General features: G+C 36.7%; 1 long non-coding RNA gene across 1 annotated transcript in view; it reads left to right on the top strand.

Annotated features, from left to right (window-relative positions):
• LOC103880538 overlaps positions 1-26,200 on the top strand; it is a 230,711-nt gene that overhangs the window by 23,097 nt on the left and 181,414 nt on the right. Inside the window, exon 2 of the long non-coding RNA XR_004179647.1 lies at positions 5,030-5,113. This is a non-coding gene — a long non-coding RNA (uncharacterized LOC103880538). The remainder of the gene's footprint in view (positions 1-5,029; positions 5,114-26,200) is intronic.

The raw sequence follows: 26,200 nt of genomic DNA, 5'->3' as shown, positions 1-26,200 counted from the left end.
ACTGTTTAATGATTTACTGAGCTCCTTGTCATATTTTCTAATATTCTTACTACAATAATCTGTGGATTGGTATCATTGTTGTTAATCCCAAAGAATTAGGACTTGATGCAAGTTATTTAAACTTTCTTTGACTCAGTTTATTTATCTTAGAATGACAATAGAAAAGCATTAATGAAATGATAGGTATAAAATGTTTAAACAGGGCCTAGAACATAATTATTTCTCAGTAAATATTCTATGCATCAGAAAACTAATGTATTGCCCTCCAAGACCACACTGTCTAGTAAGTAGGCACTCGTCACATTTTAGATGCTCAGTAGTCACTTGTGGTTAGTGGCTGTTATGTTGGACGCACAGATAACAGTTTCATCATTGTAGAAAGTTATATTTGCAGTATTATATACTACAGATGACTACCAAACAAGAGAATTTTATGGTCGTGATTTAGATAGCATCACATATGTTCAGAATGGGTTGGGATCTCTTCCTTCTGTAATGATCAAAGCCCAGGGAGGAGATGCTGCTTGAGCTAAACTTTGAAGAATAGATATACCACAAAGAGAGGGGATCATTTCGCAATATCAGGTGCAATATATACATACCAAAAGTACAAGGCACTTAAGAAGAAAAGAATTTATGGGACAGAGTGGTAAAAATAAAACTAGGGACTTAGAAAAGAATTCTAGAGGATTTTGTTGTTTTGTTTTTTGTTAACAGTGAAAGTCATTAACTTTTTGTTTTTTGTGTTGTTTAAGACAAGGTCTCACTGTCTTTGTGTTGCCCAAGTTGGTCTTGAACTCCTGGGCTCAAGCAATCCTCCTGCCTCAGCCTCCCAAACAGCTGGGATTCCAGACGTGAACCACTGTGCCCTGCTGTCATTAATTTTTGATAAGGGAAATTTTATGTCAGGAAGTTTCATCCGACAAAATGGTTAGAATTGATAGGATAGATCAGAGTCTATAAGACTTATTCACAGGATGTTGCTACAGATCAGGTTGGGCCATTAACAGCCTGAATTTATGATCATGTCACAAGAACATACGGTAGATAAATAAAACTATGTACCTACCTTGCACAGGTATTTGTGAGTATTAAAATGTGTAGGCCAGGCGCAGTGACTCACGCCTGTAATCCCAACACTTTGGGAGGCCAAGGCAGTGGATCCCCTGAGGTCAGGAGTTCGAGTCCAGCCTGACCAACATGGAGAAACCCATCTCTTCTAAAACTACAAAATTAGCCGGGCATGGTGGCACATGCCTGTAACCCCAGCTACTTGGGAGGCTGAGGCAGGAAAATTGCTTGAACCTGGGAGGCGGAGGCTGTGGTGAGTTGAGATCCAGCCTAGGCAACAAGAGCAAAACTCCATCTCAAAAAAAAAAAAAAATCTATATTTACATATGGGAACATTGAAGTTCAGAGAGGTTAATGTGAGGGCACTCACTACTTTAAGAATCTGCCTATTATTTCATTATTGGTACAATTCTAATTGTAAAGAATTTGTTTCCCTGTAACTTCACCATCAGTAAAATGTCTGTTCTATGAAGTAAATGAACAATGCCATAACCTTATAACCTCCTTCCACCCAACATTGCCCCCTACCAGAAAGTACTCTTTACATATTTGAGTACTGCTATGTCTTTTCTTAATGATATCTTCTGATGACTCAACATCCTAAGTTATTTCAACATTTCCTCTTATACCCTGAATTTTGTATCATTTACTATCCTGTTTCCCTTCTTTAGATTCACTCAGATTTGTCGTGGCCTCTCTGAAAATGTGGTGCCAAATGAATCTCAGTGTTCCAGATATGGTTTAACCAGTCTAGGATTCAGAGAAACTATTTCCTCTACTGTATAGGCATTTTATATGTTGATGTGTTGATAACTAAAGGGAATCCCTGGAGAAATTTTAAGCAGGAATTTGAGAAATTAGAACTGGTGCCCATTCATTTAGTATTTATTTTTAATTTATACCTACCATAAGCTGAACTCAGAACTACCGATAGATATTTCATGATAGTTGACCTGAAGAGGAAATACACACACAAACACACACACACACACACACACACACAGAGTAGTGTACCAAAGACAGATATTTGGACACAGAATGTTTTTGAGTAACTTTCTCTGGGGAAGAGGAGCTCGGGAAAAAGGATGTGAAGTATCTGAATGAAGCAGACATAAAAGCAAAGAAAGGAGAGAAGTTCGAGAGAGACAAAGAGTTAACAGGGTCTGGAACTTCAAAGAAGCCAAGGAGTTCCGAGAAAGGCTACTGGATTTAGCAGTTATGAAATTCTTGATTGGCTGGGCGTGGTGGCTCATGCCTGTAATCCCAGCACTTTGGGAGGCTGAGGTGGGTGGATCACTTGAAGCCAGGAGGTCAAGAGCAGCCTGGCCAACATGGCAAAACCCCGTCTCCACCAAAAATACAAAAATTAGCCAGGTGTGATGGCGCCTGCCTGTAGTCCCAGCTACTTGGGAGGTTGAGGCATGAGAATCACTTAAACTTGGGAGGCGGACGATGCAGTGAGCCAAGATCAGGCCACTGCACTCCAGCCTGGGTGACAGATCGAGACTCTGTCTCGAAAAAAAAAAGAAAGAAATTGTTGATTGCTTTTTTTGTTTAATGAGATAGAATCAAGCTTTTTAAGAAATCAAAGGTTTAGTGTGAAAAGGAAGAAAGTAGAACTCTTATGAACAGAAAGAGTAGGCTAAAGAGGATAATAGTAGGACACATGTATAGATGTTTTTCTGGGTGAAGTTTGGAATTAGTCAAGGAACTCAGTTGTTTACATGAAAAAATATAATAACCAGGAAAATTCTTAAAAAGTAACATAATGGGCTGGGCACAGTGGCTCATGCCTGTAATCCCAGCACTTTGGGAGGCTGAGGCGGGAGGATCACCTGAGGTCGGGAGTTCAAGACCAGCCTGACCAACATGGAGAAATCCCTTCTCTACTAAAAATACAAAGGTAGCCGGGCGTGGTGACACATGCCTGTAATCCCAGCTACTCAGGAGGCTGAGGCAGGAGAATCGCTGGAACCCGGAAGGCAGAGGTTGTGGTGAGCCAAGGTCGTGCCATTGTACTCCAGCCTGGGCAACAAGAGCGAAAGTCCGTCTCAAATAAAAATAAAAATAAAGTAACATAATGAGGAAAGACTGTCTCACTAAGATACTAAAACATAATACAAAGCTAAATTGATTTAAATTATGTGTAAGAATACATTGATAGGCAGATCAATTGATTGAATAGAAAGTACAGAAGTAGACTCAAATACATATGGAAATTTAGTACATGTTAAAGGTTATGTTTTGAATTGGCATAGAAAAGGTGTATTATGCAACAATAAGTGATAGTGTGACAGTGGGCTAGGCATCTGTACACACACAGAATGCTGGATTCTTATCTCACACCTTACAACAAAAATTTCAGATGAAATAAAGGTTTAATCTTGAAAAATAAAAACAAAAAAGTACTAGATTAAACCCTGGGAGAATTATTTCTTTATTCCAAAGGTGAGAACTCCTTTCTAAGTTGGTCACAAACCTCAAAAGTCACAATGGAAAAGATTAATTAATTTGATTAAATAAAAATATAAAAAATTCATGGTTAAAAAATACTAAGCAGAGCAAAAAGACCAACTATAAACTGCAGGAAACATTTAAAATTCTGTATTGCAAATAAGATACCTTAGTGTATTAGGAGCCTCTACAAATCAATGAGAAATACCAACAATTTCATAAAATAAAAAACAGACAAGCAATGAAAAGGGTAATAAATCTAGTAACTCCTAAAATTTTGATAAGATTGTCATTTTTTTAGAAGAGAAAAGTGAATTAAGACTACACTGATGGACCATTTTTTTAATCCATCAAATGGGCAAAGGTAAAAATTTTGATTAGTTCTGTGGAGGAAAAGCACTCTCACACATTGTGAAATCAGTTTGTTGTAACTGTGTGAATTTATTTCTAGTTTCTCTATTCTGTGCCATTGCTCTATGTGTCTGCTCTTATGCCAGTGCCATGCTGTTTTTGTTACTATAGCTCTGTAGTATATGTGATGCCTCTAGCTTTGTTCTTTTGCTCAGGATTGCTTTAGCTCTTTGAGGTTTTTTGTGGTTCCATACAAATTTTAGTATTATTTTTTCTATTTCTGTGAAGAATGTCATTGGTTTGTATTTCGATAGAGATGGCATTGAATATGCAGATCACTTTCGTTAGCATAGAAATTGTAACAATATTAATTCTTCCAATCCATGAGCATGGGATATCTTTCCATTTTTTGTGTCCTCTTCAATATCTTTCATAGGTTTTCCTTGTAGAGCGCTCTCACTGTTTTGGTTAAATTTATTCCTAGGTATTATTTTATTTTTCATAGCCATTGTAAATGGGATTGCTTTCTTTTTTAGATTGATTGATGTTGGTGTATAGAAATGGTACTGATTTTTGCATGCTGATTTTGTATTCTGCAACTTTACTGAATTTGTTTATCAGTTCTAATAATTTTTGGTGGAATCTTTAAGTTTTTCTAAATATAAGGTCACATCATCTGCTAAGAAGGATAATTTGGCTTCTTTTTAATTTACATGTCCTTTCTTTCTTTCTCTTGCCTAATTGGTTTGGCTAAGACTTTCAACACTGTGTTGAATAGAAGTAATAACTTGAGATTACATTTCACCTTTTCTTTTTCCAAAAAAGGTTTTACAATGGGTCAGCCCAATATGAACTATTGGAAACATCTCTAAGATAAATAAAGCAAATACACACACTATGGAATAAAACAGCATGAAGAATCTATGTTTAAGAGGCAGCTATCTATTCTCCAGAGATTTATGTTACCCTTCCATAGAGTAAAGTTGAATAAGTACCAACTCAGAGACTACACTTCCCAGCTTCTCCTGCATTTAAAATCACTGTTACTCTTGTGGAATATGTGCAAAGTGATCTGATAGGACTTCTGGGCAGGGTGATTAGGAACCAATTATGTCTTAACCTCTCTCTTTTTTTCCTCCATTTGCTGCTAAAGTGAAGACTGAAGCCCTAGGCTATTGCAGAAGTTGGGTGCCTGAAGTACACGTGGAAATATGCCAACTGAGCATTGGACTACCACGTGAGTGCAAACTAAACTTTCATTGTGTTAAACCACTGAGGTTTTAGGGTTTAATTATTGCAACAACTAGCGTTAACTCAACTAAGCAGTATGTTGTCATTTGAATGTATCTGTGGAATGTAATACATGTGTGCCTCTATATGTACAGAGTGTGAGAGAGGGAATACATAAACTGAGAATGGTGTTTCACTCTTGGGATGGATGGTATTCAGGTTCAACATAAGGAGACTTCTCATGTTCTGTTCTTTACACCATATTGTTTGAATGTAATATCTAGCAAAAGAAATAAGGAAAATATTTGACCTTAGAAGGAAAGGAAAAAGTAGGGAGAATATTAAAGATATGAAAGAGACAGAAGGAATAGGGAATACTTGAAGAAGTAATTTCTTAGATGCATTAGGAAAAAAAACTGATTCAAAGACATAGTTAGAGACATAATCAATAGAGATCCCTTATCCTCTGACATGAGAGGTGGTAGAAATAGCAGTTATATTGCCCATAACACGAAAAATAGTGCAAGTGAAAAAATACCGTGACATAATTTCTCACCTGTCAGGTGGACAGAAACCCAAAAGTTTGATAATACATTCCATTGGCAAGCCTGTGGGGAAACAACACTCTCATGTTAGTGGTGGAAGGAACAAGAATATGGTAAAAAACATATCCTTGACCTAGGACTTCCCCTGTGGTTATCTGTCCTGTAGGTCATGGGTATCCTAGCCCTGGGCCATGGATCAGTACCAGTCTGTGACATGTTAGGGACCAGTAGCAGATGAGTAGCAGGCTAGCGAGCATTACTGCCTGGGCTCCACCTCCTGTCGGATCTGCAGTGACACGAGATTTTCATAGGAGCAGAAACCCTATTGTGAACTCCGAACACAAGGGATCTAGGTTGTGCACTACTTATGAGAATCTAATGCCTGATGATCTGAGGTGGAACAGTTTTATCCTGAAACCACCCCCTCCATATGTGGAAAAATTGTCTTCCACAAAACTGGTCCCTGGTGCAAAAAAGGTCAGGGACCACTGCTGTAGGTAAACCTGCACTGGTACAAAATGACAGAAATATACACAGTCATTTATTATAGCATTGTTGGATGAATACAGGATTGGAAATAAATCAAGGATCTAGCAATAAGGGACTGGTTGAATAAACCATGGAACATACTTAAACACACACAAAATAGAGCTATATATACTGGTATGGAGAGATATACAAAACGTATGAAGCTGATGGGGGAAAGGGAAACAATGTATAGAGCAGTGTATATTATTTGTTACCTTTTGTAGGAAGAATGGAAAAACAAGAATATATATTTGTATTTTCTTGTATTTTTGTAAAGAAACTAGAAAAATAAATAAGCAACTAATAAAATGGTTACCTATAAGGAGTTGACAGGAAATATGGTGGCAGGAGTGGGACAAAGATTCTTCTATTGCATTTTTTTGACTGTTTAAAAACCTTTTGTTGTGGACTTTACACAAAAGAAGAAAGAATAGATTAACTAACCTTGATACCCATCACCTAGCCTCAACAATTATAAGCTATATTATTTCATCCATAATCCCACACCCATTTCCCTTCACTAAATTATTTTAAAGTCAGTGTCGGACATCATATTATTTCATCTGCATATATCCACAAATATTTTACTGTGTATCGCTAACAGATAAAGGCTGTTTTTTAAAAAATCATTATCACACTAAAAATTACTGTAATTTCTTATGTCTAATGGAAATTTAAATAATATCTAGTTAGACTACATTTTTGTGACTATTACCTTATATTTCAGCTGCCCTGTTTCCTTCTCTATAGTGTCTAAGTTTATTGTGGATCTTCTTAGTACAATTTAGCAATAAATTTTCTCTTGGAAATAATCTCAATCTCAGAGAAAAGCTGCAAGAATATTACAAAGAATTTCTGTATACTCTTCCCCAGATGCCCAGATTTACCATATTTGTGTTTTATTATCCCCACAGTGTGTCTCTATGTACGATATCATATATTTAATTATATATAAGTGTTATTTTTTTCTGAACCATTTGAGAGTAAGTTGCAGATACAATGCCTCTTTCCCCCAAAATACATTCATTTGTATTTCCTAAGAATATTCTGATATATAACTGTATACAATACTGCTATGAAATATACAAATCTGATTCATATTACACCTTTTTTCCCTTGTGTTTCTTTGCCCTTACAGGAAATAAAATAAAATTTTTTTTCTGGATCAGAGTGCAATCCAGTATCTCACGTTGCATTTATTGTCAGATCGCTTAGTTTCCTTTAATCTGGAACCACCCTTGTTTGTCTTTCGTGACTTTAACATTTTTTAAGTAGTGCAGGCTAGATATTTTGAAAAATATCACTCAATTTGGGTTTGTCTGATGTTTCTGCGTGGTTAGATTTAGGTTATGAATTTTTGGTTAGGATACCACAGAAGTGATTTGGTATCTTTCTCAGTGTATCATATTAGGAGGGACGTGATGTCTTTTTGTTCGCATGTTGACGTTTAATGTTGATGTTAACTTGGATCATTTGGTTTATGTGCCATCTTGTAAATTTCTCCATTGTGAAGTTACTCTTTTCGCTCTTATAATTAACAAGAATTGTTTTGGTAAAATAGTTTGAGATGATGGAGATATCTTGTTCCTCATAAGGTTTTGACCTATGAATTGTAATATATATTGATGATTCTTGACTAAATCTGCTTTTACTATAATACTTGCCAAATGATTTTCTTACCAAATAGTCCTTTCACATTAATTGGCTGGTGTGTTGCTATGAAGAAAAGCTTCTCCTCCTGTCCCATTAAGAAAAAGTATCAGTATGGGCTCATGGATTTCACATTTTTCAATGCTTATATTGTCCCAAATTCAGCCAGTAGAAATCTCTTCAAACTGGCTCCTGTGTTCCTCCAAATGTCCCTTTTTTTTTTTTTTTTTAATAGGGTCTTACTCTGCTGCCCAGGTTGGAGTGCAGTGGCACAATCACAGCTCACTGCTGCTTAGACCTTTTGGGTTCAAGTGATTTTCCCACCTCGGCCTCCTAAGTAGCTGGGACTGCAGATGTTTACCACCACACCTGGCTAATTTTTTTGATTTTTTGCTGCTGCTGTTGTTGTTGTTGTTGTTAATAGAGACAAGGTCTCACCGTGTTGCCCAGGCTGGTCTCGAGCTCCTGAGCTCAAGCGATCCTCCTGCTTCGGCCTCCCAAAATGCTGGGATTACAAGTGTGAGCCCCTGCACCTGGCCCCTATAATTTAAAATATATATATATATCTTTATTGCTTTCTGGTATAACAAAATGTTCCAGACTCATCTTCTACATTCCTTGCCGCAGTTCTTCTATAAGCCATTTCTCCAAGGAGCCCTGGTTTCTTTTAATGATGTAAATCATCATCTGTATACCAGATATACTTACTGTTACCAATTTTCGATTCTTCTTGCCTCAGTGTTGACTTTTAAAGCATATAAATGTATTGTCTTTTTAAAACATTATAATTTTTAAAAATAGACCTGAAATCTCAAATAGATTGCAAAACCGAGTGAATACACCATTAAGAAGAAAAATGTAATACTGTCTGAGGACACAGCCTTTAGAGTTGAATAGTTTAGGGTTCAAGTACACCACCCCCAATTAAGAGTTTTGTAATTTCATTTTATTTACCTGCTAAATGGTGATGGACAACTTCATCGGGTTGTTGATGAAGATTTAATGAGATTTAAACCTAGTGACTCATATTTTACATCTAAATGTAGTGATTGCTTTATGAATAACTATTTATACTTAGCAAGTATTGAACATTATATTCAGGAAGTATTTGTTGAGTTGAATTACAACTCTCAACTATGAGATACATTTCTAGACTTATTAGTAGTGGACTATTTCTAGTATTCCCTAATTCCATGTTATTAATTCGTAGACATGGGGACACAAAGCAAATTGGAATTTCTCTTCAGCTCCAGGATGTTCTGAGTTGATAGAAACTTGAGCCAACAATGTCTAGATCAGACTTGTTAGATATAGATGGAAATAATTTATAAAAACCATTTATTTCAGATTAAACCTGTATCTGCCTTATTACTAAATTTCTGCAGGTATACTATTACAGTATTTTAAACTTTGACACTTTAGGATTCTAGGATGAAAGTGAGAAGCAGGGAGAACAGCAGAATATTGGATTTAACATAATAATGGAACTCATGTAGTTTAGCATAAGAAGGAAAAGACAGGAGCATGTTATTATAAATTGGATTTTCAGTTGGTTCATACATGTCATACAGTATAAAAGTATTCATTTAGGTTCTTATCAACTTCAGGAAGATGGCAAGTTGACTGCTTTTGCAGCTGCATCTGTTATAATTTCTTATTCCCCGATAATTATGAACTATATATACTCAAGATATAATATGCACATGGCACTGATGGAACTATTATGCTATCATTATCAGTAGTATTCATTCCTACCCTGCCAAATCAGCACCATATTGAATGTTTTGGATGGGGAAAAAAGGGACGAGCCAGAGCAGCAATGGTGGTGGTTAGTCACTTATATTGTAGCAAAAAATTGTACTGGAGAAGGACCACTTCCTTCAGCATAACTGTCTATATTTCATAACCTTTGCCAAAAACTATTTGGCCCAGCAAAAATGACTTATCCTAATTTATAAAATGTTTGCCAACATTAATCAGATGTTTCTTCTGCTTCTCTTTATATAGATGACCTTGAAAGGATGTATGCTCTTCAGGTGGATGGAAAGAGATGGAGTGTGTGTATATTTTAGAAATACTGTAGGAGTATAGAAAACATAAATAAAATTTGTGATGGATAGTTGAAAGGTTACCTTCTACAGACATTGTATTAGTCAGGGTTCTCTTAGAGGAATAGAACTAATAGGATAGATATATGTATTATTATCAGGCTTACTTAACTTACATGATCACAAGGCCCCACAATAGACTATCTGCAAGTTGAGGAGCATGGAGAGCCAGTCCGAGGCCCCAGACTGAAGAACTTGGAGTCCGATGTTTGAGGGCAGCAAGCATCCACCATGGGAGAAAGATGTAGGCTGGGAGGCTAGGCCCATCTCGTTTTTTCACATCTGTCTGCCTGCTTTATATTCCCTGGGAGCTGATTAGATTGTGCCCACCAGATTAAGGGTGGATCTGCCTTCCCCAGCCCAGGGACTCAAATGTTAATCTCTTTTGGCAACACCTACACAGACACACCCAGGATTAATACTTTGTATCCCTCAATCTAATCAAGTTGACACTCAGTACTAACCATCACAGACACGCAGGCAAAAGTACAAAAAGAAAAAGAAGGAACTGTGATAGCTATCATTTGAGAACTATGTAATAACTATGTAATGGGATTTTATAAATATCCTGATAATTTTTTAAATGACATAAGTAAGCTAAGGTTTTCTTATATTCCACACTACATGGTGAGGATTGAGTTACTCTTTTTATAGTATCTTTAAGGTTCACAATTAAAATATGAAATCTGCCAGACACAGTGGGCCACGCCTGCAGTCCCAGCACTTTAGGAGGCCAAGGTGGGTGGATCATTTGAAGTCAGGATTTGAGACCCACCTGGCCAACATGGTGAAACCACAACTCTATTAAAAATACAAAAATTAACTGGGTGTGGTGGTATGCACGTGTAATTCCAGCTACTTGGGAGGCTGAGGTGGGAGGATCGTTTGAACCCGGGAGTTGGAGGTTGCAGTAAGCCAAGGTGGTACCACTACACTCCAGCCTGGGTGACAGAATGAGACTCCGTTTCAAAAACTAAATAAAGAAAATATATTATGAAATAGTTATAGTACTGTAAAAAGTATTACAGTATGGCACAAACTTGTGGCAGCATGTGCAGCTGTTCTCAGAAAGCAATGCAGAGTGGTGTGGGCGTGTCATTGCTCTGAACTTTTCAATGATTGCTAATGACTGTTTCACTTGGGCATGTAAAAACCATAAACTAAATTCCATTAATTCTCAATACAAGAAGATGTGTTCATGAAATGTTCAGGTTTTCATTTTCCATTGCTTTTCAGAACCTAGGGAAACCTTGAAATTGTTCCTTAAAATCTGAAACAAGAGTTTAGATGTAGACTTTCATCTTTTGTTACTGCTGACATTATCCCTGGATAATATCATCCATTCTAATAATTTTAACCACAATACATATGTGGTGACTTAAAGCACACCTCAATACCACCATTTTCTTTTCTTTTTTTTTTTCTTTTTTTTTTGTTTGTTTGTTTAGACGAAGTCGCCCTGTTGCCCAGGCTGGAGTACAGTGGTGTGATCTTGGCTCACTGCAGCCTCCGCCTCCCGGGTTCAAGCGATTCTCCTGCCTCAGCCTCCCAAGTAGCTGGGATTATAGGCACATGCCACCACGCCTGGCTAATTTTTATATTTTTAGCAAGGACAGGGTTTCACCATGTTGGCCAGGCTGGTCTTGAACTCCTGATCTCATGATCCACCTGCCTCGGCCTCCCAACATGCTGGGATTATAGACGTGAGCCACCACGCCCAATGCCACCATTTTCTACTGCATCAATACTGAAACAACTAGTGAGCCAAATAGACCATGCTCTTTTATTTCTTCATATTGTTTGCTCTACCAGAAATACCTGATTCTCAGGAGCTCCACTGTTCTAATCCATGTCTTATTTAGTTGACTAACTTTTGCTTATATTCCAAGATAACTTGCACACCACCTCTACTAAAAAGCTTTCCCTGACTACCTGCCAACATCTGTGGACCTTGCACTTCCTGATTTTCTGCATCAAATCTATTCCTGAAAGTATACTGAATAATAAGTTTTTGGATAATAAAAGCCTTCATTGCATTATTTTAAATAGAAAGAAACAGATTAAGCATTCTAATCAACCAGCAAGGATTTGCAGAATGAATAAAAGAGCAAGATCCCACCATATGCTCTCACTAGAGACATGCTTTGGATTCAAAGACACAAAGAGGTTACAACTAATGGATAGGAAAATTTATACCACAGAAACAGTAACCAAAATAGAGCTGAAGTGGGTATACTAATATGAGACTTTAAGACAAAAATTATTATTAAAGTCATAACAGGACAATTTATAATTAAAGTATCAATCCGTCTAGAAGATATAAAAATTACAAACAAATAGGTACTAACACCAGACCCAAAAACATACAAAGCAACAACCAACAGAATTGAAGGGAGAAGAAGACAATAAAATAATAATAGTTGGAGACTTTGTACCCCATTTTCAGTAATAGCACAACTAGGAAGAAGATCAACAAGGAAGTGTCATACAAATACCACTAACTAACATGAACTAACAGGATCTATAAAACACTCCTCACAGCAACAACAAAAGTGTATATTCTTCTCAAGCATACGTAGAATAGTCTCCAGAGTAGCCCATCTATAGTCCATAAAATAAGCCTCAATAAATTTAAATCATTGAAATCATACAAAGCAGGTTTTCCTACCACATTGGAATTAAATTAGAAACAAGTGAAGGAAATTTGGGAAATCCAGAAATATGTGAATAATTAACAATACACACATGACCAATTAATGAAAAATTTAACAAATGAAATTAGAAAATACTTAGAGATGAATGAAAATAAAAGTAAAACACAGCAAAATATATGAGATAGTGTTAAAGCAGTACTTACATGAAATTACTGATATAATGCCTATATTTAAAAAAAGAGTTGAAGTCAATAACTTAATCTTAAGAAGTAATAAAAAGAACAAACTAAACACAGTGAGGCAGAAGAAAATAATAAAAATTTGAGCAAAAATAAATATAATACAGGATAGAAAAACAATAGAGAAAATCAGTGAGACCAAAATTTGCTTCTTTGAAAAGATCAACAAAATGGACAAAACTTTAGAAGACCAACAAAAAAGAAGATTCGAATTATTAGAAATGAAAGAGGAAACAACACTTAAACCGCATGTTCTCACTTATAAGTGGGAGCTGAATGATGAGAACACATGGACACAGGGAGGGGAACAAAACACACTGGACCCTGTTGGGGGTGGAGTTGGAGGGAAGGAGAGCATCAAGGATAAATAGCTAATGCCTGTGGGGCTTAATACATAGATGATGAGTTGATAGGTGCAGCAAATCACCACAGCACACATTTATCTGTGTAACAGACCTACACATCCTGTACATGTATTCCAGAACATAAAATTAAAGAAATGAAAAGGATCATAAGGTAACACTATAAACCACTGTACACCAACAAATTATACAACTTAATGAAATGGAAAATTCCTAGGAAGACAAACTACCAAAGCTGACTCAAGAAAACATAAAAATTTGAATAGACCTGTATAAAAAGTAAAGAAATTTAATTAGTAATTTAAAAAATTCCACAAGCCCAGGCCCAAATACCTTCATTGGTAAATTGTACCATATGTTTAAAGAACATTAACACCAATCCTTTACAAATGCTTACAAAAATACCTGAGTAGGAAGTACTTCCCAACTCATTCTTGTCAAGCCAGTGTTGCCCCAATACCAAAACTGGACAAAGCAAACAAGAAAAAACAGTGCTGACCAATTTCCCTTGTAAATATAAATGCAAAAATCTTCAACCAAATACTAGCAAATCAAATCCAGCCATATTATAATATATATATTCACTATAGCCGAGTGGGATTTATCCTAGGAATGGAAGTTTGCTTTGACATCTGAAAATCAATCTGTAACACATCAAATTAATACAACACAGGACAAGAATACATAATCATTTCAATAGATACAGAATAAGTTTTTGGCAGAATTCAACATTCTTTCATGATAAAATCATCCAGCCAACTAGGAGTAGAAAGACAATCTGCCAACCTGATAAAAAGCATCTTCAAAAACCACACAGCTAACTTACTTCTCGGTGAAATACTAAACGCTTTTCAGGAAGATCAAATACAAGATGATGTCCACTCTCAGTACTTCTATTTAACCTTGTACTAGAAGTTCTAGCCAGAGCATTTAAGCAAGAGAAAGGAATAAAAGGCATCCAGTTTGGGAGAAAAAAATGTAAAACTATTTCTGTTTGCATGATCTTGTATAAGCATACTTCATTTTACTGTGCTTCATAGATACTGCCTTTTTTTTTTTTCTTTTTTAAACAAATGGATGGTTTGTGGCAACCCTGTGTTGATGAAGCCTATAGGCACAATTTTTCCAACAGCATGTTCTCACTTTGTCTCTCTGTGTCACATTTTGGTAATTCTTGCATTATTTCAAACTTTTTTATCATTAAAATATCTGTTATGCTGATCTACGGTCAGTGATCTTTGATGTTACTATTGTAATTGTTTTGAGGCACTACAAACTATGTAAGATGGTGAGCTTAATGAATGTGGTGTGTGTTCTGACTGCTCCACTGGCCATTTCCCTGTCTCTTCCTATCCTTAGGCCTCCCTATTCCCTGAGATACAACAATATTCAAATTAGGTCAATTAATAACCTTGCATCGGCCTCTTAGTGTTCAATTAAAAGGAAGAGTTGCACATCTCTCACTTTAAATCAAAGCTAGAAGTGATTAAGTTTAATGAGGAAGGCATGTCAAAAGCCAAGGTAGGCCAAAATCTAGGCCTTTTGTACCAAACGATTATCCAAATTGTGAGTGCAAGGAAAAATTCTTGAAGGAAATTAAAAGTGCTACTCCAATGAACATACAAATGATAAGAAAGCAAAATAGCTTTATTGCCAATGTGGAGAAAGCGTTAGTGGTCTGGATGGAAGATCAAACCAGTCACAACATTCCCTTAAGCCAAAGTCAGATCCAGATACAAGGCCTTACTTCTCTTCAGTTCTGGAAGGCCACGAGAGGCAAGGAAGCTGTAGAAAAAAAATAGACAGACTGGGTACTGTGGCTCATGCCTGTAATCCCAGCACTTTGGGAGGCCGAGGCTGTCGGATCATGAGGTCAGGAGATCGAGATCATCCTGGCTAACATGCTGAAACCCCTGTCTCTACTAAAAATACAAAAAATTAGCCAGGCATGGTGGCACACACCAGTAATCCCAGCTACTTGGGAGGCTGAGGCAGGAGAATCACTTGAACCGGGAGGCAGAGGTTGCAGTGAGCCAAGATCGTGCCATCGCACTCCAGCCTGGGCCACAGAGTGAAACTCCATCTCTAAATAAATAAATAAATAAATCTAGCAGAGATTGGTTGATGAGGTTTAACAAAAGAAGCAGCCATCTCCGTAACATAAAAGTGCAAGATGAGGCAGCAACTGCTGATGCAGAGGTCTGCAGCAAGTTATCCAGAATATCCAGCTAAGGTAACTAATGAATGTGGCTACATTAAACAACACATTTTCAATGTAGAGGAAACGGCCTTCTATTGGGAAAAGATGCCATCTAGGACTTTAATTGCTAGAGACAAGTCAGGGCCTGGCTTCAAAGAATTAAGGAACAGGTTGAGTCTTGTTAAGGGCTAATGCAGCTAGAGTCTTTAAGGGGAAGCCAATGCTCATTTACCTTTCTGCAGATCTTAGGGCCCTTAAGAATTATGCTAATTTGGGATGTTTGGTGGCTCATGCCTATACTGCCAGCTACTTGAGAGACTGAGGTTGGAGGATTGCTTAAGCCTGGGCCAACATAGTGAGATCCCATCTCTAAAAATAATAATAATAATAAAATAATTATGCGAAATCAACTCTACCTGTGCTCTATAAATGAAACAACAAAGCCTGGATGACAGCACAACTCTTTACAGCATGGTTACTGAATATTTTAAGCCCACTGTCAAGACCTACTGCTCAGAGGTAAAGATGCCTTTCAAAATATTCCTGCTCATTGATGATGGACCTCATCACCTAAGAGCTCTGTTGGAGGTGTACAAGAAGATCAATATTGTTTTCATGCCTGCTAACACAGGAACCATTCTGCAACTCATGGATCAAAAGGTCATTTTGACTTTCAGGTCTTATTATTTAAGAATAGATAGCCATTCCTCTGATGGATCTGGGCAAGGTAAATTGAAAACCTTCTGGAAAGGAACTAACATTCTAGATGCCTTTGAGAACATTTGTGATTCATGGAAGGAGGCCAAAATATCAATATTAACAGAAGTTTGGAAGAAGTTGATTCCAACCCTCTAGGATGACTTAATAGAGGAAGTAACTACAAATGTGATGAAAATAGCAAGGAAGCTAGAATTAGAAGTAGAACCTGAAGATGTGACTGAGTTGCTGCAATCTCATGGTCAAACTTTAATGGATGAGGAGTTGCTTTTTTTTTCTTTTTTTTCTTTTTTTTTTTTTGAGACAGTGTCTTGCTCTGTCACCCAGCTGGAGTGTAGTGACACGATCTCAGCTTACTGCAACCTCTGCCTCCAGGTTAAGTTATTCTCCTGTCTCAGCCTCCCAAGTAGCTTGGATTACAGGTGCCTGCCACCATGCCCAGCTAATTTTTGTATTTTTAGTAGAGATGTGGTGTCACCATGTTGGTCAGATGAGTCTCGAACTCCTGACCTCAAATGATCTGCCCCCCAAATATTTGAAGAATATATTAACACACATGATAAAGTATTTTATTCAGAAAAAGTTAAAATAACCCAAAGGTCCATCAGCTGAAGAATGGAAAAATAAAATGCCACATATTCATACAATAAACATTCTTTGACCATAAAAAGGAATGAAGTAGCATTTTACACTACAGTATGGGTGAATCTTGAAAGCACTGTACTTAGTGAAAGAAGCCAGTCACAAAGGCCACATATTGTATGAGTCCACTTATAGGAAATGTCCGGAATAGACAAAACAATAAATATTTTGAGTCATCGAGGTTATTCCTTCTGTGGCTCATATTGTCCCCATCAGGCCTATCGTCGAGTCCTGTATATTTCCTCTAATTGAGAAACTCTTCCTTTTCCCTCAGTTTATATTTTTCTCTAATGACATGTGCTAGTAATTATTTGAATTTTATTTAAATTGTTTAGGTATTAACTCACTTTATTACATATACTCAAACATATCTACTAGTGAGTAAGTATGATTAGTTCTGTCATTAACAGATATAAAATCAGGCTGGCAAATACTTGGCTGGCATTTCATCATTCCTTTTCCCTAATCTATCCACTACTCTGCTTGTAAGCTCAGATGGCCTAGGAACCTGTCTTGACACAGTCCTGAGCAGTCATTTATAGTCATTCAGAGTTGGGCCATGAGATGAGACCTGTTTGTTGTCCCTAATAGGGAAGTAGGTAATGGCGTAATTAAATATACCTGGTGGTATAAAATGTTTCACTGTCTTTATCTTGTTATATTTTGGGGGGGAAATGTGAGTAAAGGGTAATCTATGTTTGTTACAATTATAAAAAAATGTGGTCTTAAATTTTCTGAAAAGGTAGACTTTTATATGATGATAACAATTGCGAATGATTGGACTTCTATAATACTTTCCTTCAACCTGGAAAATCCTTTTTTTAAATGGTTCCAAAATTTAAGTCATCATTACCAAAAGATGGAAAGAATCTGTTAACTTCCATGGCTTAGGGGCTAAATGGTACCTTCTCCCTTCTTTTGTAATAATGTTTTTCTTAAAGCATTCATCTCTTTTCAATAAGAGATGATTTTGTGTTAATTATTCTACTTGTTTCATTTGTGTCTTTGGTAAGTGGAATAGTGGCAAACAGAATTGCTTCTTTTGAATAGCAATGAAAGGTCAGAAGTGAAGACTTCCTATTTATTTAGCTGTCATACGCTTTACTGATATAAAGGAAAACTGGAAGGATTTTCTTTTAGTGCAGTGCAGTGTGAAAGTTCATAAGGTTAGAAATAATTTTCATCCTGACTTAAAACTCATAGGTAATTTTTTTAAAAGATTTAATTACACTTGTCATTTCTGTGACTTCTACTGAGAAAACAGTAGGGAGACTACCCCACTGAATGTTCTCCCTCATTCCTCAATAATTACTGTATTCTTGAAATGGTGACCTTGTCAGGTGACACTTTAGTGGGAAGGTCAGAGAGCATCTGATTTTTAAAGTGCTTGAATTCATGCATACTAATTTCACCTTTAAAAAATTTTAGCATTTTGACTAAATGAATCCTTTGACTTTTAGTAGTACTCTAATGCTGGCTCAGGTGAATATTATTTGCCCTTGGTATATTGATTGCAAAACAGAAAAATCATTCTGAGAAACTTTGCTGTTTGGGGGAAGTTTAAATTTGTTCGATCATGCCGTTTTTGTGTGTGTTAAAGTATATTTTAAACATACTGAAAAAAGATGGAGAGTAATATAAGCAGTACTCTTAGGCCTGTTACACTGGTTAATAAATTGCCATTTTGTCATGCTTGCTAAAAAATTTTTAATAATAATAATGGTACATTACAGATATAAATCATGTTTTAACAAATCCCCTTATGTTTCTTCTCAGAAGTAAGCTATATCTTGAAGATAGTGGTTTTATTCCTAAGAAATTTTATTATTAGATGTGTATGTATCCAAAAATGGTACATATTGTTGTATAGCAAGTTTTTGAGCTATAAATGGCATCACATTGTGTATGTCGTTTGCAGTTTGCTTTTTTGTCAACATTCTCTTTTCGAAATTCATTTTCATTGACACATTTTATGGTATTTCATTTTAAAAATATGTATCAGTTTATCATTCTTTATTTTCTTTTTTTGAGATAGAGCATCACCTTGCTCCGTTACCCCGGCTGGAGTGCAGTGGCACAATCTCGGCTCACTGCAACCTCTGCCTCCTGGGCTCACATAATTCTCCCACCTCAGCCTCCCTACTAGCTGGGACTACAACCATGCGCCACCACGTGTGGCTAATTTTTGTATTTTTTGTAGAGATGGAATTCCGCCATGTTGTCCAGGCTGATCTCAAACTCCTGTGGTCAAGCGATCTACCCACATCTGCCTCCCAAAGTGTTGGGATTACAGGCATGAGCCACCGCACCCAACCTCTCCATTCACTTCTTAATAAACATTTGGGTAGTTTCCATTTTTTCAACTCTTATAAACAGTGTTATGAATATTTTTTGTCTGTCTCCTTGTGCTTGTATGGAAGATTTTTGCCCCATTGTTAACCTAAGAATGGATTTGCTGGGTATATGTGTATTATAAACTATATTAGATGTTGGCAAATTGTTCTTCTAAGTGGTTATAGCAATTTACATCTGCATCCCCAACCATTTTAAAAACACTTTCTGAGATATAATTTACATGTCATAAATATGCATCACTGGTATATCATGTACAACTCAGTGGGCTTTAGTATATTTATAGTTATACGAGCATTATAAAAATCTAATTTCAGAACATTTTCATTTCATCACCCCCAAAATAAACATTGTACCTATTGGTAGTCACTTCTCATTACTCACCCTTCCATTTGCTCATGCCCTCCAGCCCTATGTCACCACTAATCTACTTGTCTCTATAGATTAGCCTATTCTGAACATTTGCATATATGATACTCTACAGTATACAATATGTGGTCTTTTGTAATTGGCTGCTTTCACTTACCATAATGTTTTTGAGGTTCATTGATGTTGTAGCATGTATCAGTGTTTCATTCCTTTCTCTCTTTTTTTTGGGGGGGGGTCATCTTGTATTATCCTGTTTTCTTTCTCTAGTCATCATTTGATGGTCATTTGAATTGTTTCCACTTTTTTTACGATTGTGAATAATGCTGCTGCAAACATTCGTGTATAAATTTTTGTGTGGTTGACATGTTTTCTTTTCTCTTGAGTATATTCCTAGGAGTAGAATTGTTGGTCTGGGTCATACGATGGCTCTGTTTAACATTTTGTGGAATTGCCAGAAGTGGCTGCACCATCTTACAATCCCACAAGTAATGTCTGAGGGTTCCAGTTTCTCCACATCCTCCCAAATAGTTGTTGTTGTCTTTTTTGTTACATATCCTAGTGGGTATGAAGTGGTATCTCATTGTGGTATCTCTTTTGATTTGCATATCCTTGGTGACTAATCACTAATGAGCATCTTTTACATGCTTATTGGCATTTCTATATCTTTTCTGGAGAAATTTCTATTCAAATTATCTGTCTATTTTTAAAATTGGAGTTTTAGTCTTTTATTGAATTACATGTATCTTTAATATGTTTTGAATACAAGTTTCTTATCAGATATATGATTTGCAAATACTTTTTTCCTGTCAGTTATCTTCTCACTTTCTTGATAGTGTCCTTTGAAGAACAAAAGTTTTTTTCAAATTTTTGATGAAGTTCAGATTTATCAATTTTTTTTATTGCTTGTGCTATCGATATCATATCTAAGGAATCACTGCCTAAGTCGAAGTTAAGAATATTTACTCCTTTGTTTTTTTCTATGCGTTTTACAGTTTTACCTCCTACATTTAGGTATTTGATCCATTTTGACTTAATTTTGTATAGGGTGTGACGTAGGGGACTACTTCATTCTTTTGCATGTGGATATCCCTTTACTACAGCATGATTTGTTGAAAAGGTTTTCTTTCCCCCATCAAATTATCTTGCCATCCTTATTGAAAATCAATTGACCAGAAATATAAGGGTTATTTCTGATATCTTAATTTGTCTCATTGATCTATATCTCTATCTTTATGTCAATACCATACAATCTTGATTACTATAGCTTTGTAGGCAGTTTTGAAACTGGGAAGTATAGATTCTATGCTTTACTGGCCAGGCGCAGGGGCTAACGCCTGTAATCCCAGCACTTCGGGAGGCTGAGGCGGGCAGATCATGAGATCAAGAGATCAAGACATCCTGGCCAACATGGTGAAACCCTGTCTCTACTAAAAATACAAAAATTAGCTGGGTGTGGTGGCAGGCGCCTGTAGTCCCAGCTACTTGGGAGGCTGAGGCAAGAGAATCGCTTGAACCCGAGAGTTGGAGATTGCAGTGAGCCAAGATCGCAGGACTGCACTCCAGCCTGGCAATAGAGCAAGACTCCATCTCAAAAAAAAAAAAAAAAAAAAAAAATCTACGCTTTATTCATCTTCCTCAAGATTTTTCTGGCTATTCTGGGTCCTCTGTATTTCCATATGAATTTTAGGATTAGCTTGTCAGTTTCTGCGAAAAGACATCTGATATTTTGATAGAATTCCTAATGAATCTGTAGATCACAATTTGTGGAGTATGGACATTTAATACTATTAAGTCTTTCAGTCCATCGAAAGACCACTGGCTATCTTTCCATTTATTTGAATCCTTTAAAATTTTTTAATTTCTTTCAATTATGTTTTATAGATTTTATGTACATGTCTGTCCTGTTATTATATTTATTCCTAAGTATTTTATTCTTGTTAATGCTATTGTAAATGCAATTGTTTACTAAGTTTTATTTTCAAATTGTAGTTTATACATTGGTAGCATATAGAGATACAATTGATTTTTATATTTTAGTCTCATGTTCTGCAACTTTGCTAAGCTCATTTAATAGATCTAACAGCTTTTTTGGTTTATTCCTTAGGGTTTTGAATGTACAAGATGCAGTCTAGAGTTTATTCATGCTCTTGAGTTTTTAATTTCAGTGACTGTATTTTCATTTCTATTTTTTTCACATATACCAGTTGTTATTTCATATCCGCCTCTTTCATTTTATAGTTTATTGCCTTTTGCCTGAAATATTTTATATTTCTTTTATTTATGCCTTCAAATATTCTAAACATACTTCTGTGAAAGTCATTGTTAGGCGTTTTCAATTAAACTAATTCTATGTGGAGTTAATTCATTTTCTTTTCCTCTAAGGTTGTTTTTTTTGTTTTTTTTGTTTTTTTGTTTTTTTTGAGACAAGATCTCACTCTGTTGCCCCAGCTGGAGTGCAGATCTCGGCTCACTGCAACTTCAGCGTCCTGGGTTGAAGCTATCTTCCCACCTCAGCCTCATGATTAGCTGGGAGTATAGGTGCATGCCACCTCACCCAGCCAATTTTTTATTGTTTTTTGTAGAGATGGAATCTAGCCATGTTGCCCAGGCTGGTCTTGAACTCCTGCCTCAGCTTCCCAAGGTACTAAGATTACAGGTTGAACCACCACACCTGGCCAGAGCAAATTCATTTTCTGACTGTTGATTAGTTGATTTTGTTTGATACCTTTGTTAGGATTTGATCTCTGTGAATTTTGGTTTTCCGTGCTATTTGAGTGGGAGGTTTTATGCGTGTTTTGTTCTTTTTGTCTTTGTTCATTCCGTCCTGTGATGATCTTTCAATTACCTACAACTGACTTCCCAAGGCTTCTGTCTAGACATATGCTTTATGATGACAATTCAGCTCAGAGTGATACAGATTCAGCCACTGAGCTTTCAAGTGAGGGGAAGCCCCACACCAGCCTCCAATATCAAGCTATATGCTCTCTATTCCCCATTTGTCCAAAACCTATTTAGTCCCCCTTACCATGCTGGAGCCGAATCCTGGCTACCACTGTTTCCCTCCAGAGTCCAGCACACAGTAGCCTCAGCCCTGCACACTGTTTTGCAATTCTGTCTTCATACTGGTCCATAGAAATACATATCTTGTTTGTGAGCCTATTTATGTCTTTTGTTTTTGGTTATCCATTTTTATATTTTATCTCTCATATGCAGAGGGCATATGTCAAATTTTATATCAAATAGTGAAGTCTTTATACCTTCATTATTGGAAACCCAATAATATTTGTTCTGTTTTGTTTTGTTTTTTATAGAGATGGGGTCTTGCCATGTTGCCTAGGCTGGTTTTGAACTCCTGGCCTCAAGCCATCTACCCACTTGGTCCCCCAAAGTGCTGAGATTACAGGTGTGAGTCACTGCACTGAGCAATATTTATTCTTTAGGTTAATTTTGAATTGTCAACAGGGTGAAACTTGTATTTGTTCTTCCATATTGAATGTTATTTTCTTATTATAAAACAAGTCATGCCGGGCGCGGTGGCTCAAGCCTGTAATCCCAGCACTTTGGGAGGCTGAGACGGGCGGATCACAAGGTCAGGAGATCGAGACCATCCTGGCTAACACGGTGAAACCCCGTCTCTACTAAAAAAATACAAAAAACTAGCCGGGCGAGGTGGCGGGCGCCTGTGGTCCCAGCTACTCCGGAGGCTGAGGCAGGAGAATGGCGTAAACCCGGGAGGCGGAGCTTGCAGTGAGCTGAGATCCGGCCACTGCACTCCAGCCTGGGCAACAGAGCGAGACTCCGTCTCAAAAAAAAAAAAAAAACAAAAAAAACAAAAAAAAAAAAAAACAAGTCATATAAAAGGAATATTTTCATTCTCCGAGAGATCCCCCTCCCCCAGGAAAATTCTTTCCATAGTAACTAGTATGTGAATATTTATTTGCTATATGACAAGCACTATGCTGAGCATTTTACCTATATTATCTTATTCAGTCACAATAACCCTTCAAAGTTATTATTATTGGTTTTTTTTAATAGAAGAATAAATTGAATTTTAGACTGTTCAAGAACTTGTCAGTAGTCAACCGAACCAATATTCAAATTCGGATTTGTCTGATTTGAACGCCTGTGCTTTAAATCATTTTTAAATGCTTTTTTATTTTAATTGTTGTGACGTGTGCATTATATTCTCTTCTTCCTTTTGGCAAATTTGTGCAATTTTAATGATGCTTTGGTATAGAGAAATAAGAAACCCGAGACAGGAACAGACTGGATGATTTTCGCATTATCAGAGCTTCAGCTATTGTATAAGGTACCGTAAGATTTCGGAGTATGTTTGAGGAATATTCCCTGAACTAGTGGGATCTTTCATGATAAATTATTATTTTTACTACTGTTAAAATCTTGGAGGTGGTGATGAGAGACTTCTTTTCCCCATCTTTTCATTTTTATTCCTTTTTTTTTGAGACAGAGTCTCACTCTGTCGCCCAGGCTGGAGTGCCGTGGCGCGACCTTGGCTCACCGCAACCTCCGCCGTCCAGGTTCAAACGATTCTCCTGCTTCAGCCTCCTGAGTAGCTGGGACCACAGGCATGTGCCACCAAACCTGGCTGACTTTTGTATTTTTAGTAGAGATGGGGTTTCACCTTTTTGGTCAGGCTGGTCTTGAACTCCTGACCCCATGATCCGCCCGCCTCGGCCTCCCAAAGTGCTGGGATTACAGGCATGAGCCACTGCACCTGGCCCTCATTTTTATTACTTTTATAAGCTGATTTACATAGAGGTGTACTTATGAGTATGTGGCTTTGGGGACTTTTAAAAATAGGATTACTTATTATAATTTCACATTCTAAAGGGAAGAATCATTTTTTCGATGTTAACAGTTCAGACTCTCCATATATTATCATATGTGATGACATTCAAAAAAGAGACGTCCTAATTACAGAAGGGTAAAAGAAAGGGAGAGAGTTGGCATTAATGAATTGAGTGGTGTCTGGAAGTTTTTAGCAAGGTTCCTATATTAGGCATCTATAGATGAAGAATTAAACCTATATCTCATGCCCTGCCAGCGTTTATTAACTAACTGAAATCTGCAAGTATTTCTTTTATGGAGAATGATAGGCAACCTATACTGGACAATTGAACTTAAAGAATAATGATCAGGTAAGTATAGTGTTGAAAAGGATATGAATTTATAAGAAATCAGGAATCAATATAATAGGTGTCAGAATCAAGAGACCAATCAGAAAGATGTATATATGCCAGTGCTCAACTAGGCTGATTATTAGAGTTTTAGGTTCAGTTTGGAGTGGAGTATTGGAAGAACATGATTTTTGTTAGACTTTTAGTGATGAAATAAGTAGGAGAGAATAGAATAATTCTAAATGGGTTGGAACTATCTGTTGAAATGAATCTCCTCTGTGCCTTTCTTCTAATTGTAGGAGATGGTTTATTGGAAATCTCAAGTTTGAGCTACTCAGACTCTGTATCCCATCCCTCTAGGGCCAACTCAGCCCTTCATCCTGTCAAAGCAGATAAAACAGAACAGCTTGCAATTTGCTATAAAGGGGTCCTTGGGATGAAGCATTTTAATGTCCATAAAGAGTAGACAAGACCTTCGTTTTTAAAGACTCCCATGGAACATTTCAAACAGCATGGATTTGTCTTGGTGCCCTTTGCCAAAACTAATAGATTTAGGCTGTGGAGTTGGCGGAAAACTGAGCATTCAGGCCTACTTATCATCCAATAACATTTTACTATGTTTATCTTATTTTAGCCCACATACCCTAAAACTGACAACACATTGAGTAAATAATACTTACATAAGAAACGCTACTAATCTTTAGGCCTATGTCAGTTAAACATAGAAGGAATGCAGAATTACAATAATATTACTTAAAAATAAAAAATCAGGTACAAAGATCTAGTTGATTTAACTTGACTGTTATTTTTGTTTTGTTTTGTTTTGGTTTGGTTTTTTGGGGTTTTTTGTTTGTTTACTTGTTTTTAATTTTATCTCTATTTATCAGCCTGAGGGTGAGCTGCCTTTCTGGTTCAGGTAGCTATTCCAACCAAGAGCCCTGAAGAAGAAATGGCACAGAGGGACTGAAGTGTAGTAAAATACAAAGTATGTTATTTTGAATTCTTCTCATGCTCTGAGAACAGGAATATCTTAAGCTTTGATAGAATGGTGCAATTTTATATTTTCCATTTGACTACTTTAAAAGGTTCATTGTCTTTTAATTAAACGACAGGGGGGAAGAGTGGAGATTAAAAGATATAGTACTATAAAGGGGATGGCTTTTAGCTACATGAGTGAAGACACCACAATAAAGCAAGATGGAGTGCAGCAACAAGTTTTGTGCCTTGAAGCCTCCTCTTGTCTGACTGTGGCAGTAATTTGGAGTTAATTTGTGCAGCTTCTCAATAAAAGACTTTGTGTTTTCTATTCTTTGATTCTTCATAGCATCTCTTCACAGCTGTTCTTTTATCTTTCCTTTTATGTGGTCCAGTGCATCTTATGCAACTAGATGTGATAAGGAGGCAAACCATTTTAGGTGAGAAGCTTGGACCAGGCTCAGTACATGGATATTTTCTATTTATCACCTGCTTTTTATCTTCTACAAAATGACTGTCTCAAGTAACACCGTCCATGAATCTCCCACTGTCTACCCTCGCTGACAAATAGAGGCCCACTTTTCTCCTGTAGTAATTATGTAGTTTTAGCATAGG

Source organism: Papio anubis, chromosome 18 (genome assembly GCF_008728515.1).
Source record: "Papio anubis isolate 15944 chromosome 18, Panubis1.0, whole genome shotgun sequence".
Taxonomy (NCBI): Eukaryota; Metazoa; Chordata; class Mammalia; order Primates; family Cercopithecidae; genus Papio; species Papio anubis.
This window is presented reverse-complemented; position numbering and strand designations above follow the sequence as displayed.